Source organism: Canis aureus, chromosome 22, assembly GCF_053574225.1.
Source record: "Canis aureus isolate CA01 chromosome 22, VMU_Caureus_v.1.0, whole genome shotgun sequence".
NCBI classification, from domain to species: Eukaryota; Metazoa; Chordata; class Mammalia; order Carnivora; family Canidae; genus Canis; species Canis aureus.
This window is the reverse complement of record NC_135632.1, coordinates 12756560-12770518: the sequence shown is the minus strand read 5'-3', so window position 1 is coordinate 12770518 and position 13959 is coordinate 12756560. Positions and strand designations below refer to the sequence as shown.

The window sequence follows — 13959 nt, the reverse complement described above, 5'->3', positions numbered from 1 at the left end:
TCATGCTCAAAATTCAGTGTAAAACCACTAAGCTTATGATGATGTGGTTCTAGTAGAATTTAAGTTCTATGAAGAGAGCTGCCATGGATTGTAAAAATAAATATTGTTAAAATGTGTATGCTACCCAGATTAATCCATACATTCAATGCAATTGCTATCAAAATAACATTGACATTTTTCACAGAGTTGGAACAAATAGTCCTAAGATTTATATGGAGCCAGAAAAGACCCTGAATAGCCAGAGGAATGTTGAAAAAGGAAATCAGTGCTGGAGGCATCACAATGCCTGACTTCAAGCTCTGTTACAAAGCCATGGATCATCAAGACATCCTGGTACTGGCACAAAAACAGACACATAGATCAGTGGAACAGAATAGAGAACCCAGAAATGGACCCTCAACTCTATGGTCAACTAATCTCTGACAAAGCAGGAAAGACTATCCAATGGAAAAAAGACACTCTTCAATAAATAGTACTAGGAAAATTGGACAGCCATATGCAGAAGAATGAAACTATACCATTCTGTTATACTATACTATACTATACTATACTATACACAAAGATAAACTGAAAATGGATGAAAGACCTAAATGTGAGACAGGAATCCATCAGAATCCTAGAGGAGAACACAGGCAGCTACCTTTCCACCTCGGCTGAAGCAACTTCTTGCAAGACATGTCTCTAAAGGCAAAGGAACCAAAAGTAAAAATGACCTACTGGGACTTCATCAAGATAAAAAGCTTCTGCACAGCAAAGGAAACAGTCAACAAAACTAAAAGACGATCTACAGAATGGGAGAAGATATTTGCAAATAACATATCAGATAAAGGGCTAGTATCCAAGATCTATAAAAACTTAATCAATCTCAACATCCAAAAAATAAATAATCCAGGCAAGAAATGGGAAGTAGACATGAACAGACTTTTCTCCAAAGAAGACAAACAAATGGCCAACAGACACATGAAAAAATGCTCAACATCACTTATCATCAGGGAAATACAAATCAAAACCACAATGAAATACCACTTTACGCCAGTTAGAATGGCTAAAAACAAGAGAGGAAACAACAAATGTTGGCAAGAATGTGGTAAAAGGGGAACCCTCTTTACTGTTGGTAGGAATGCAAGCTGGTACAGCCACTTTGGAAAACTGTAGAGGTTCCTCAAGAAGTTAAAAATAAAGCTACTCTATGACCCAGCAATTGCACTACTGGGTATTTACCCAAAAAATACAGATGTAGTGAAACAAAAGGGCTCCTGCACCTCAAGGTTCATAGCAGCAATGTCTACAATAGCCAAACTGTGGAAGGAACCATGATGTCCTTTGACAGATGAATAGATAAAGAAGATGCGGTGTGTGTATATATATACACACATATTACACATACTGGAATATTACTCATCCATTAGAAAGGGTGAATACATACCATTTACTTTGACATGGATGGAACTGGAGGGTATTATGCTAAGTTAAAATAAGTCAATCAGAGAAAGACAATTATCACATGGTTTCACTCATATGGGGAATATAAGAAATAATGCAGAAGAGCTCCAGGGAAAGACGGGAAACTGAATGGGAAAAAAATCAGAGAGGGAAACAAACCATGAAAGACTCTTAGCTCTGGGAAACAAACTGCTGGTTGCTGAAAGGGAGGTTTCTGGGGGGATGGTGTAAATAGGGTGATGGTCATTAAGGAGGGCATGTGATCTGATGAGCATGGGTGTTATATGCAACTGATGAATTATTGAAAACTACATAGAAACTAATGATGTTCTAGATGTTGGCAAATGGAATTTAAATTTAAAAAAGAATAAAAAAAAAAAAGAGCTGCCCTCTCACATTGACTCCATTACTTTCTCTGTTTGTGCCTTTCAGGGAGTGTGATTATTTACTGCAAATAGCATTGGCACAACCATAAATCCATATGACTGTTTCACTTTTCACAATCTTGGAAAATGACAAAATCAAAGCCAAATGAATTGGGTGGTACTGAGATACTGATGGTTTTTGTAAAGAGCACAAACATATTTTCTTGTTCTGCATAATATGCGGACAGTTATCTGGTGACAGGGCCTCTGGAAGACTGATATCTCTTCATTGATAGCAGTTTCACTCCCAGGGAAACAATCAGATTGAAAAAATCAAAAGCTTTATGTAAGTGAAAGGAGCTTCTTTCTAATTTGATGGGTGTGATGTCCTTGAGGACTTGGTTAGCTTTTCTCCTCCTTTGTATATAGGATAGTCTGTGTGGGTTTTATTTCTACAGAAACGTCTTAGAAAATTCCAATGTATGTGCTGTAACATCTTGTTGTTAGGCGTCTCTGGGTGGAACATATCACAGTCTTTCTTGTTTGACTGCACTGGGCACCTTGGGAGATAACTTTCTTAAAACTTAAAAAGAGCCTACTTTTTTTTTTTTTTTAATCTAAAGGGGTAGATGCTGGGCAAATGAGTCTTCATATCCTCAGCACATCTCAGCTTGAAGTCATTGCCAAGTCTTTATCACTGTCTTGTGTTGCCATCCCTGCTAAGCACAGTCCACTCTCCCTAGACAGATCCTCTTGGTATCTCTTCCATTGGTTTCTTGGCCCCATGACTCTGCTCTACCTGTGTACTTTCATTAGGTTCATTTCATAGAATTAAATTGCTCCTTATAATACTCACACTCCCTGCTGTCAGGGCTGCCTTAGAACTGATAACAAAGTGTCCCATAACCATGCAGTTTGGAGGGAAATCGACAAAACGATGTGGAGAAATTGTGCACCTCTGTGTTATTTGGCATCAGAGGTCCGGCGTGATTGGAACTGAAAAGTGTGTCAGCATTTGCCCTCATTCTACTGCTCTGTATAGTGCTTCTGACAAGCGATGCTTCATCACAGACGCAGATTTGAGAAGGACTTGGGCAGTACACTGTACATCCATAAATCAAAGAGCAGGACTGCTTAGGTCCTCCTACTTAGGAATAAATGGAATTGAAAATGAAATGCCTAGTAATGAACACTTAGCTGATAAAGGTTAGCAACTGGGACAGGGAGTGGGAGATGAGAGAATGAGGACCCGGTGATTTATTAAATTGACAAAATCCCTAATTTTGCAATTTAACACCATTTCCCTTTGTTCTGCTCTCAGTAGAGATGGAGAACAGCTGGTCAGTACCACCTATGTAAGAATCCATCATGTTCTTGAATACCATTAATAAATTTCCTCACTATCTTTTCAGCCTTAGAAAAAGACCAATTTCTTTAATCTTTCCAAAGTGGTAAATCGAGCCACCAGTTCAGGAATTCAAAATGTTTTCTGAGAATTGTTTCTGAGGCCAGAGCCCAGAACAGAAACTTTCTCAGCTAAATGGGGAGGGGCAGGGGTGAATTTCATGATCTGGATGGAAGTGGAAATGACAAAGACAGGGATTCCAGCTGTGTTGTGAGGCCTCGTGAGAAGCTAAGGAAACACAATCCGTTGGGCCTCACCAGAAGAACAGGAACCCTAGCCTACCCAGACTTTTCTGAGGTGATTACTGAAAGGCTGTTAAGATCCAAAGCCGGGCTGCCTGGGTCGCTCAGTGGTTTAGCGCAGTCTTCAGCCCAGCACCTGATCCTGGAGACCCAGAATTGAGTCCCACGTCAGGCTCCCTGCATGGAGCCTGTTTCTCCCTCTGCCTGTGTCTCTGCCTCTCTCTCTCTCTCTTTCTCTCTCTGTGTCTCTCATGAATAAATAAATAAATAAAACCTTAAAAAAAAAAGATCCAAAGCCACTCTGGGTGGATTTCAGTGTTGCCTTCTTGCAGCTGAGTTTGGCGATCCTTTATGTTTCTGTTTTACTAATACAGTATACTAATTAACATGACTTGGCCACCCTTATCTACCGCTGCCTCTATGACTCACTGAACAACTGGGATTTTTTTTTGGTAATAGTAAAATTTCCAAAGTGATTGTGATTGACCAATAAAGTTTTGTAGAACATTAGTCATAATATATGTTAACTGTCCTTTATCAGATGTTCATCCAGGTTGCAGTCAGTAATGGGGGGTCACATGGCACTCATCATCTCCATCAACAATCAGGGCTTCCTAGAACTCCCTTAGCAGAAACCAACTGACAGCTAGTCAGGAACTTTGTTAAGCCAGTGTAGTTGAGTTGGCATTAAAGGTTAAGAGTAGGGAGAGAACAACTTTTCTGTGTTGCCTTTCCATCTAAACACATCCTTACGCTTACAAATGCTTTTTTCTTGCATCAGTGGTCATATCACAACTAAACAAATGTCATATGCTAGGAATTGGGATCCTTGGTTACTCATGTCTTGTTACATGAATCCCATCTTCTTGTTTTTAATTACCTGTGTGAGTTCTGAGCATTAGAGGTTTTTGTTTTGTTTTGTTTTGTTTTGTTTTTTACCTCTTTGAATTTCTCAGTTTCTTACATGGCAGTCGATGTAGTTCAGTTTTCCAATTTCTGGATACAATTTCAGAAATTTGCATTTTCCTAAAAAATCTATTTCACTTGGATTTTAAGTTCTTTTGGATAGAGTTTTGCAAAGTTTTCTTTTATGCTCATTAGTTTTCCCTCTCATCTTGGATCTATCAATTCCTTAAATTTTTAATGTTATCTATCTTCATTTGTGTTTTCTAAAGTCGATTTTATTATTTTTAATTTATTGAATTGAATGCTTAATTCATTGATTTTTATTCCTTCTATTTATGAATAGGATTTTTTTTTTTTAAATGTGAATTTGTCAAAAAGAAGCAGTTGAATCTTTATTGTCCTGGAGGCATGTTCACAGTCTATTGTTAAATGAGAAAAGCACATTTGGGGTTAAATATTTGGAGTTATGAATTATGTTCTATGTCATTAAAATGTTAGTCATAGTTGCACATAAATCAGATATGCTCACAAACTTCATGAGTTGAATAGGGAAAAACTGATATGCATGGAATTATTTTAACAACAGCAACAGATGCCATCTTCATCAAGCTTGCCGTCTTTATTTTCCTGCATTCCAGATCTGGACAACCTCTCTTTAGTCACTCAGAGGTCAAGGTCCAGCTCTTATGTGATCTTGGCTACAAGCCTTTTCAGAAACCATCTCCTACAGCCACAGATTTTCTCCTGTCTTCATCTCACATAGATTTTGATGTCTGTATCCGCTTGAATCCTTATTACATTGTGTCATTTTTCTTTGCTAATTATTATTTTTAGTTATTGAAGAAAATGCTCTTTGTAGAAGTGAAAAAACAAAACATACAAGACAGAGTTAATCAGTTGCCATTGCCTGCTTCAAATTAGCTGATAATTTGATGTATATCATTATTTATATGACTATATGACTTTTATAAACGCATTTAAAATATTTACTTTTTTTCAAAAATGAGGTTGTAAGACATTATTTCAATACCTGCTTGTCTCACTTAAAAATACAGCATGGAAATCCCTGTAAGTTAATAGATATAGAATTAAACCATGTTTTTAAAAAAAGTAAAACAATTTAACTGTGGTAAAATATATATATAAATTTATCATTTAATCATATTCAAATAAATAGCAATATTAAATATATTTGAATTATTGTGTAACTGATTTCCAGAAATCTTTTTATCTTACAGAACTGAAACTATATCAACCATTAAACAACTGCCCACTCTCACCTCCCTCCAGCCTATGGCAACCACCATTTTATTTTTTTGACCTTACAAGTTTAAGTATTCTAGATACTTCACTTCATATAAAGTGAAATCATACAGTATTTGTCTTTCGGACTGCCTTATTTTACTTATTATAATGTCCTCAGAGTTGATTCATGTTGTAGTATGTGTCAGAATTTCCTTCCTTTATAAGGATGAATAATATTCTATGTTTATAGCACATTTTGTTTATTCGTCTTTTGAGAGACATTTGAGTTGCTTCTACCTTTTGTCTACTGTGAAAAATGTTGCAGTGAACGTGGTTGTCCAAAAACCTCTTTGGGACACTGCTTTTAATACTGTTGGGTATATATCTAGAAGGGGGATTGATGAATTGTATGGCAATTCCATTTTTAATTTTTTGAAGAACCACACTTTTTTTCCATAGTGGTCATACCATTTTGCATTTCTACAGGCAGTGCCTAAGGGCTCCAGTTGCTCCAGTAACAAATTCATAATTATTATATTTATTTCATTTAAAAGAATGTATGTGCCTTTTTTTCTAATATCCCTGAAGGATAGTGCTGAAGAACTAGTACCTATTTAATTTGAGCCTTGAAGGACAGCTGAAGTTTCATCTGGGTGGGGAGAAATGCAGCTGATTTTGCTCTGTCTCCACTGGATCTGGATGATGGGCCACTTTCAGATGTGATTGCCGTGAATGTTATGCTTCATTTGATTCTTGCTTAAGCCTGGTATCAGACTATAACATATTGTCCACTTTAGAGTCAGTTTTCAACTTTGAAAAAAATCTGACAAAAATTATATTTCTCTCTTTAGAAAAACTCACAAATATATTCTGTATTTACTTCAAATGTGGAGGTTTTACTATCCCCTGAATAGGCATCGATGCCCCCTCAGAAATCCTTGAGTTACAAACACCTGCTCCAAGATCTGACTAAGCTCTTTCATTTGGATGAGAAGTGAAAGAAGCTATTTCAGCTTCATTATTTATCCTGCCTTTTGTCATTCCTTATCTTTTCTAATCTTGATCTTCCCCATTCTGGCTGCCTCTTCTCCTCTTCACTAGTCATTGTTTACAAATTATAGAATGGCCCACTTTTAATTTATTCTTAAATTGCAAGCATATGGTGTTCATTCTCTCTATTATGGAATAATCCTCAAGACATCTCCAGCAGTAGGTAGAGGATCTCATATCATCAGTTTATTCCAGTAGAGTAGGTACAACTGCCTCAGAGTGATTGTCAATATACCTTTAGCTATAAAATAGGCAGCCTTGAGTAGTATTAGGTCTTTTCATTTTATCTGAAAAATTTCTTCTCTTTGTTCCTTGTGCCAGGCCCTCGGGGTGCTTTCTGGTTTTGAAAATGTCACATTGAAATAGAATTGAGATTCTAACATCTGGGACATGACATCCTGAATAAAACAGGACCACTTTTTGTGACCTGTTTCTGAATAAACTATACTATCATTGTGCTGTTTAATTCATTAAAAACATATTTTTCGAGAAAAAAAGTAGTACTTACATTTAAAAAATAAGAATAGTCAAGTCTATGAATTTTCAGCTGACTTTTTTTTTTAACAAGGAGAAACACCTTTAAAGTATCTCCAGTGTATATGTTTATGTGATTGTGAATTAACATGTCAAAAAAAAAAAAACTTTAAATAGAAGTTAAGAGAGACTTTCCACAGTAGAGATGTAGGAGATGTTTAAAATGCATTTGCATTCCAGTTTTTACTCAGTCTTATTGTGACCCTTCAAATCTACATTTGTTTCTAATTTACAGTATTATCATCTGTCAAAATGCATTTTGTCAGCACCTTTTCACTGAAAGTTTAAACTCACTCACTTTAGAGATAAGAACAAAGAACTGTGTGTTTAAAATTAATTTTCTGTTAACTTTTCAAAGTGTTGCTTAAAGATCTTTTTGATGTTTAGAAAGCCTCAAGAGAATTTTTTCTGAGATTTTGCAACCTTTTACATAGAACATAAAGTTGTGTTTTGTGATGAGAAATAAAAACTTGAAAGATTTAGATGATTCTAAAACTTAGGAATTTTAACAAGATCTTACATTTGGCCAAGTATATTTTCTCATCTTATTTATGATTTTCATTACTCTTTCTTTTTGATGGTTAATTATTCAGCAGACAGATGAGGATAAGCTTATGCTTCAGTACCAGGCAAACACAGAATCTCAAGGGCTTAATACCTAAAGCTTATTTCTTCTCCTGTAAAGACATCTGTAGGTCAAATAACTCTTCACTACCCTGTCCTTTAGGTGATGCCTCAACAGTGTAGTCTCCTTTGACCTATGACTCAGCCATCTCAACTTTTGAGCTCCAGGCTTCCTAAGAATGAGAAGGGAACTCACACCTTTTCTTCAGTGTCTGGCCAACCCCTGCTCACAGTACAGTGATCAGAATAAGTCATTCGGCCCTACCTGAATTCAAGAAGATGAAATGTGGGGAACATATGGAATATTTGATTTGCAATACTATCTCTGTTTCAAAATTGAATTCCAAATTTGAGTTTTAAAGCTAGAAGGGACTTGGGAAAGGGTCAAGCCACTTAGCTTACACTGCTACTTAAGTAGTGTCTTCATTATGCTTTCTTTAGTGCACTGAGAAGACCATTCAGAGAGTCTAGTGTTAATGCTATTTTGCCTTATCCTGCCATTCTCATTCTTGGACATTTTGAACTTGGGATCCCAATTAGATAAATATTATGCCATCTTGTTCAATAGTTAGTTATATTGTGGATGGCTGCAGAATCATAGAATATGTTATAACAGAGTAGCACTTTGGAATATAAGAGGATTCTCCCCCAGGAGTAAATTATGCTGGACCTATTGGGGTAGGCTTTAAATCCTGACCTTGAGTCAGAGTAGATATAGAATGTGGAATTTATATGTACATTAAATATTTCCTACTCATGGCTGGAGCTTCTCCCAGAGCTTTGATGATTTAAGCTCTAAGGTAAACCAAAGTGAACTTATTTTCAAAACCAAGCTGGGCATCAGCTCTAGTTGGTAGCTGAGGTAGTGAAAACCAAACACAGAACTGAATATTTTATTTACTGATGATAATACCCAAGGAACAAAATGCATTTAATTATTACAAATATAACATATAGAACCTTAAGTTTAATTTCTGTACTAACCTCATTGGAGATCAGTGGGCTTTCTGACCAGCAACAATCCATGAACCACAATTTCAGTACCATTGAAATTAGTGGCAATTGTAGAACTGAGAGCTGACTGATAACTAGCTGCTTCTGTCACATTGTACTTTTAAGAATTTAGGATAATTAATATTTTGAACTTAAACATGCACATTATTTCTTATTTGGCTATAGATCCTTTTGTGTATATACTATTAGGCATAACACTAGAGGAAAGATTAGTACACTCAGACCAAAGTATTTATAGCATCTTTTGAGAGTAGTTATCATTTTACTTATATTATGAATGAGAAAATCGAGGTTCAGAAAGTATAAGTAACTTTGTAAGATTACACAGAATAAGTGGCAACCTTAGATTTATTCTTGAGTGTATCTGATACAAATGCTAATGCTTTACTATCAATTTAAATGGCTTAGTTCAAGTTTAACAATATCTATTTGTTTCCAGTTGCTGCTGTAACAATTTCCGTAAGTTAATGGCTTAAAAAATCATACAAATTTGTTATCTTACATTTCTAGAGGTAAGTCTGAAATCATTTCAGTGGGCTAAAATCAAGATGGTGACAGGACTTCTTGCCTTCTGGAGGCTCAGGGAGAGAACCAATTTCCTTTTCTTTTCTAGCTTCTGGATATGGCCAGCATTTCTTGGCTAGTGACCTTATCCTTCATATTCATTCAAAGTCAGCAGTGTAACAGCTTTCAGTACCTCTACCTAATACTTAGCATTCTGTCTCCCTCTTAGGAAAGCCTTTTTTTTTTTTTTTTTAATTTTTTTTTTTTTATTTATTTATGATAGAGAGAGAGAGAGAGAGGCAGAGACACAGGCAGAGGGAGAAGCAGGCTCCATGCACCGGGAGCCTGATGTGGGATTCGATCCCGGGTCTCCAGGATCGCGCCCTGGGCCAAAGGCAGGCGCCAAACCGCTGCGCCACCCAGGGATCCCAGGAAAGCCTTTTTGATTATATTTGGTTTGCTTGGATAATCCAGGGTAATCCATCTCAAGGTCCTTAACTCAATTACACCTACAAATTCCTTTTTGCTGTGGGAGGTAATGTATTCAAAGATCCTAAGGATTAAAGTATAGATATCTTTGAGGGGCCATGTTCAGCCTATCACATTATAATATTTCCCTTGACTAGCATATTTCAATAATAGATTATAGGTTATTTTAGTATGATTTTTGGAGGGTACAGCATTTATTTTTATTTTTAGATATTAAAACTCTACAGAATATTACAAAAATAATAACAAATCCATATTTTTAGTAAGAAGAGGTGGACTTGGCACACATCCCTTCACTCCTAAAACAGAAGAGGACTCCAATATGAAAAAAAAAAAAAAAAAATGGAGAGAGAGAGAGACAGACAGATAGACCAGAGCCTTACCCTAACAGCATGCAAAGATTTTGCTTAAACAAAAAGAAGTAGCAATGCAAATTCAAATTGTCTTAGGATTAAATGTGGCACTGCACAGGATAGAGTCATTTATCCTCATTCCCTCTTTTATCTACATGAGATGGGAGTCTCCTCCAGCTATATCTATGAAAAATAAATGAGTTGTTTGATTTCACAAAATGGCGTGCCATCTGAGGAGGGAAAAAAGAGAACTTCTAGTGGCAATGCAGTAGTGTGGGCCCATCCATTTTCTAAGAGATTTAGGAGGAGGGAAGTGGGTGACCTGAGAATTTCCCTGAGAAATGGAGACAATGGATGGCCTCTCATAAAAATGGTACTTTATATCTGGTGGACCTTTATTTATAGTCCTACATGGTACTGTCTTGTCTCCCAACTTTATGGACCTGTTTAATGCATGCCCAATCTCTTGTCAATTCCACGTGCCATTGCTTGACTGTCCACTCCTCTCCACAGTAACTCATGCTTAGCCAGCCTTACCTCTTACCTGGACCTCTGACTGAGTTGCTCCTGCCCTTCACTTCTTCTGGTCTAATCTTCACACATCAGCCAGCACTTGTTTTAAGACAGAAATTGGAGTTCATCACTCTGCTCAGAACCCTAATGGCTTTCTGCTACTCTCAGGAAAAAAACACCCAAAATTCTAAACAGCCTTTTATGCTGACAGGACTCCCTCTCCAGCTGCCTACCTTCCCCTAATCACTGCACTTTGGTCACATGGGTCTGCTTCAAGATCCTCCTTTGGGCCAAATGCTTGCCTACCTTAGAAACTTCAAATATATTCTCCCTGCCTGGAACATTCTATAGCTCACTAAAACGAAGTGATTGCTTTCATCCTCAGAAAGTTAGATCCCCTAGTCAAACTCTTCGCAGAACCCTAAAATTGTCTTTTGAACCTCTCAATTTGTGATTCTATAAGACACATGTAGTAGTCAGGAGAATAGTCTCTGCTCTTCCATCTACCACCTATAACTTTGAGCATGTCTTTAATCTCTGTAGAACTAATGCCTATACTATTAGGGTTTTCTGAGGATTAAGTGACTTTAAAAAGTTTTGAGAGGTAGAATTTTAAGCTTACTTTGCATATTACAAGGGTAATTAAGAATGATAATTTCTACCTAGAAAAAGGGGATATTTTGACTAGACGATCAAAGCTTGTCAGCCTTGGAGATACTAAAAGACTGGGGTTGCTTATGTCTTTCAGCATGAGATTAGAGTTATACAAGAGTTTGGGCTTGGGCACTGTTAGAGCTGGTGTCAAATCTCTACCTTTGCTTCTAAGAGAAACAGTATTTCTGTGGTGAAACAGGCCTTTTCTAGCCTATGACTTCCTGGTCCAGATTCTGGAATTTCTGCTGCTTCCTGGCTGTGTAAACGGGTGTAGTTGCTTACCCCATCTGAGCCTCAATTCTTTTATAAATAAAATGAAAGTAAAGGTTGTGAAGATTGTTGTGAAGATTAATGAGAAGATTCATGTAAATTACTTGGCATAGAATAGATTGGATATACAATAAATATTAGTAATTGTTACAAATTGACTAAAATTGTTACTTTGACTAAGATTTCTCAACCCTGAGTCTTAGTGTCCTCATCTCAATTAGGAATCTGTTCAGTCAATAGATATCTATTTGGCTCCTGGCACTGGACTGCAAAGTACCTGTGGCTACAACAGAGAAAAAAACTCAGGGAGTTAATAACATCTACCTGCAGAATTTGTGTAAAAATTTAATGAGATAATGTATAATTGAAGTGCTAATTATGCTTTCTAGCATACTTTAGTCACTAAACAAATGTTAATTTCCTTTCTTCTTAGTTAGTGGAAGGGTCTTATTTCTCTTTCCTGTAAGTCCGAATGTATTCACTTTCAATAACTGAAGGGGATGGCTAATAAATCACTTGTTTTCTTTTTACTTTAAGTGGTATGTGTTATGAGATATGATTTATTAGATCAATTACACACATCATGCTAAATTATTTTGAAGTAGATCTGTAAAACAGAAAAAGAGAAAAATGACAGAAGTGTCCTGTTCTTATCAAATATCATAACTATGGGTGTGCTTATTCTCCAATATTGGATTCCATTGAGAATCTCTAATGCTTAAGGACAGCTTATGGCATTTCAGTTGTTGCTAATCATGCAGCTGCTCAATAGAAATTGAAAAACAATTGTAAATTGAAGGATAATCATTGAGAAAACATTTAAATGAAGAACCTTATAAATCATAAAAAGGAGATATATTTTCACCCATTTGTCCCCAATCTCTGCTGTCAGCCTTTATCCCCTGTCCTTTAAAAGGAACTTGGAGGCACCCCAATGTTTAGAGCAGCAATGTCCACAATAGCCAAACTATGGAAAGAGTGCAGATGTCCTTCGACAGATGAATGGATAAAGAAGATGTGGTTTATATACATATACACTGCAATGATATGGATGGAACTAGAAGGTGTTATGCTAAGAGAAAAAAGAGAAAGACAAATACCATATAATTTCACTCATGTGGAATTTCAAAAAACAAATGAACATAGGGGAAGGGAAGGAAAAATAAAATAAGATAAAGACAGAGAGGGAGGCAAATCCTGAGATTCAACTCTAGGGACAAAGGGTTGCTGGAGGGGAGGTGGGTGGGGGAATGGGGTAACTGCTGTGATGGGCATTAAGGAGGGCACTGATGTAATGATCACAGGGTGTTATATGCAACTAATGAATCACTAAATTCCACTCCTGAAACTAAAAATATACTATGTTAACTAAATTGAATTTATGTAAAATCTTCAAAAAAAAAAAAAAAAAAAAGGCGGGGGACTTGGAGGGTTAATCCAAGTAGAAATGAACTGATCATGGTACCTAAATTACATACAACTTTGAACCACGGTAGGAACTCAGCATATCAACAACAGATACTAGAACCAGTGAGTATAAAAACAGAACCTTAGATTAAATCCAAGTACAGAGGAGACAGAGTATTTTTGAGCAGTTATGTGCCAGTATAGAAGTACCCATTATTTATAACCAGCGTTTGTTCTGATAGCTTAAGTCCTATGCTGTACTAATTGTTAAAAAATCTTGAATGGTCACTTAAAGCTTATTTATTCCTTGGGACAGAACCATGCAGAGTGCTATCAAATTTAGTAAGGGAGTTAGGGGGAAGGAAGCAGGACTGAGGTGAAATGGGGTTTAGAACTAATAAATTAGAATCAGGGAAATCAGAATTGGTAAAAATTAAGCTAGAAGCCAATCGGAGAAAGTGCTCTTACACTTTGAGTATCATATATTATTTGAAACTTGCTTTGAGTGTCACATTTGGAGACAAGAAGAAATAGGTGGGTTGGCTTAAAGTATAGGATATGGCAAAAAACTAACAATATAGCTACATCTAATTTATACTTGATTGTGTTTCCATGTTTTTGGAATTTGGAGAATTATTTCTTAGGTCATTTTTATCTTTTAAAAACATTTCAAATTGATCCTATTAACATCGATGAAAACAATTCTATAATTTGCTTTGATACTTTGGGAACGGTTGCATTACAAATGGAGAGGTTTCTTTGGGGGGGGGCATTAATTAGACTAAATTCCCTAAATTGTATAAACTTCCTGGTCTTCTACTGAACTCCTAGAATGCTTTTAGCTCATACCAGTATCTTTCCTTTTGAACTTCTACGTTTCTAAGATTTTGACACCCCATAGGTAAGATAAATGGATTTTTTTATGGGGTAAGATAATGATG

General features: G+C 36.4%; 1 long non-coding RNA gene across 12 annotated transcripts in view; it reads left to right on the top strand.

The window, feature by feature from the left end:
- LOC144293764 (uncharacterized) overlaps nucleotides 1-13959 on the top strand; it is a 147985-nt gene that overhangs the window by 120649 nt on the left and 13377 nt on the right. Inside the window, exon 8 of one of the 12 annotated variants that reach the window (XR_013361028.1) lies at nucleotides 185-1818. The exons of the other annotated variants lie outside the window; for them this stretch is intronic. This is a non-coding gene — a long non-coding RNA (uncharacterized LOC144293764). Of the gene's footprint in view, nucleotides 1-184; nucleotides 1819-13959 lie in introns of those variants that run through there. 12 annotated transcript variants of the gene reach the window in all.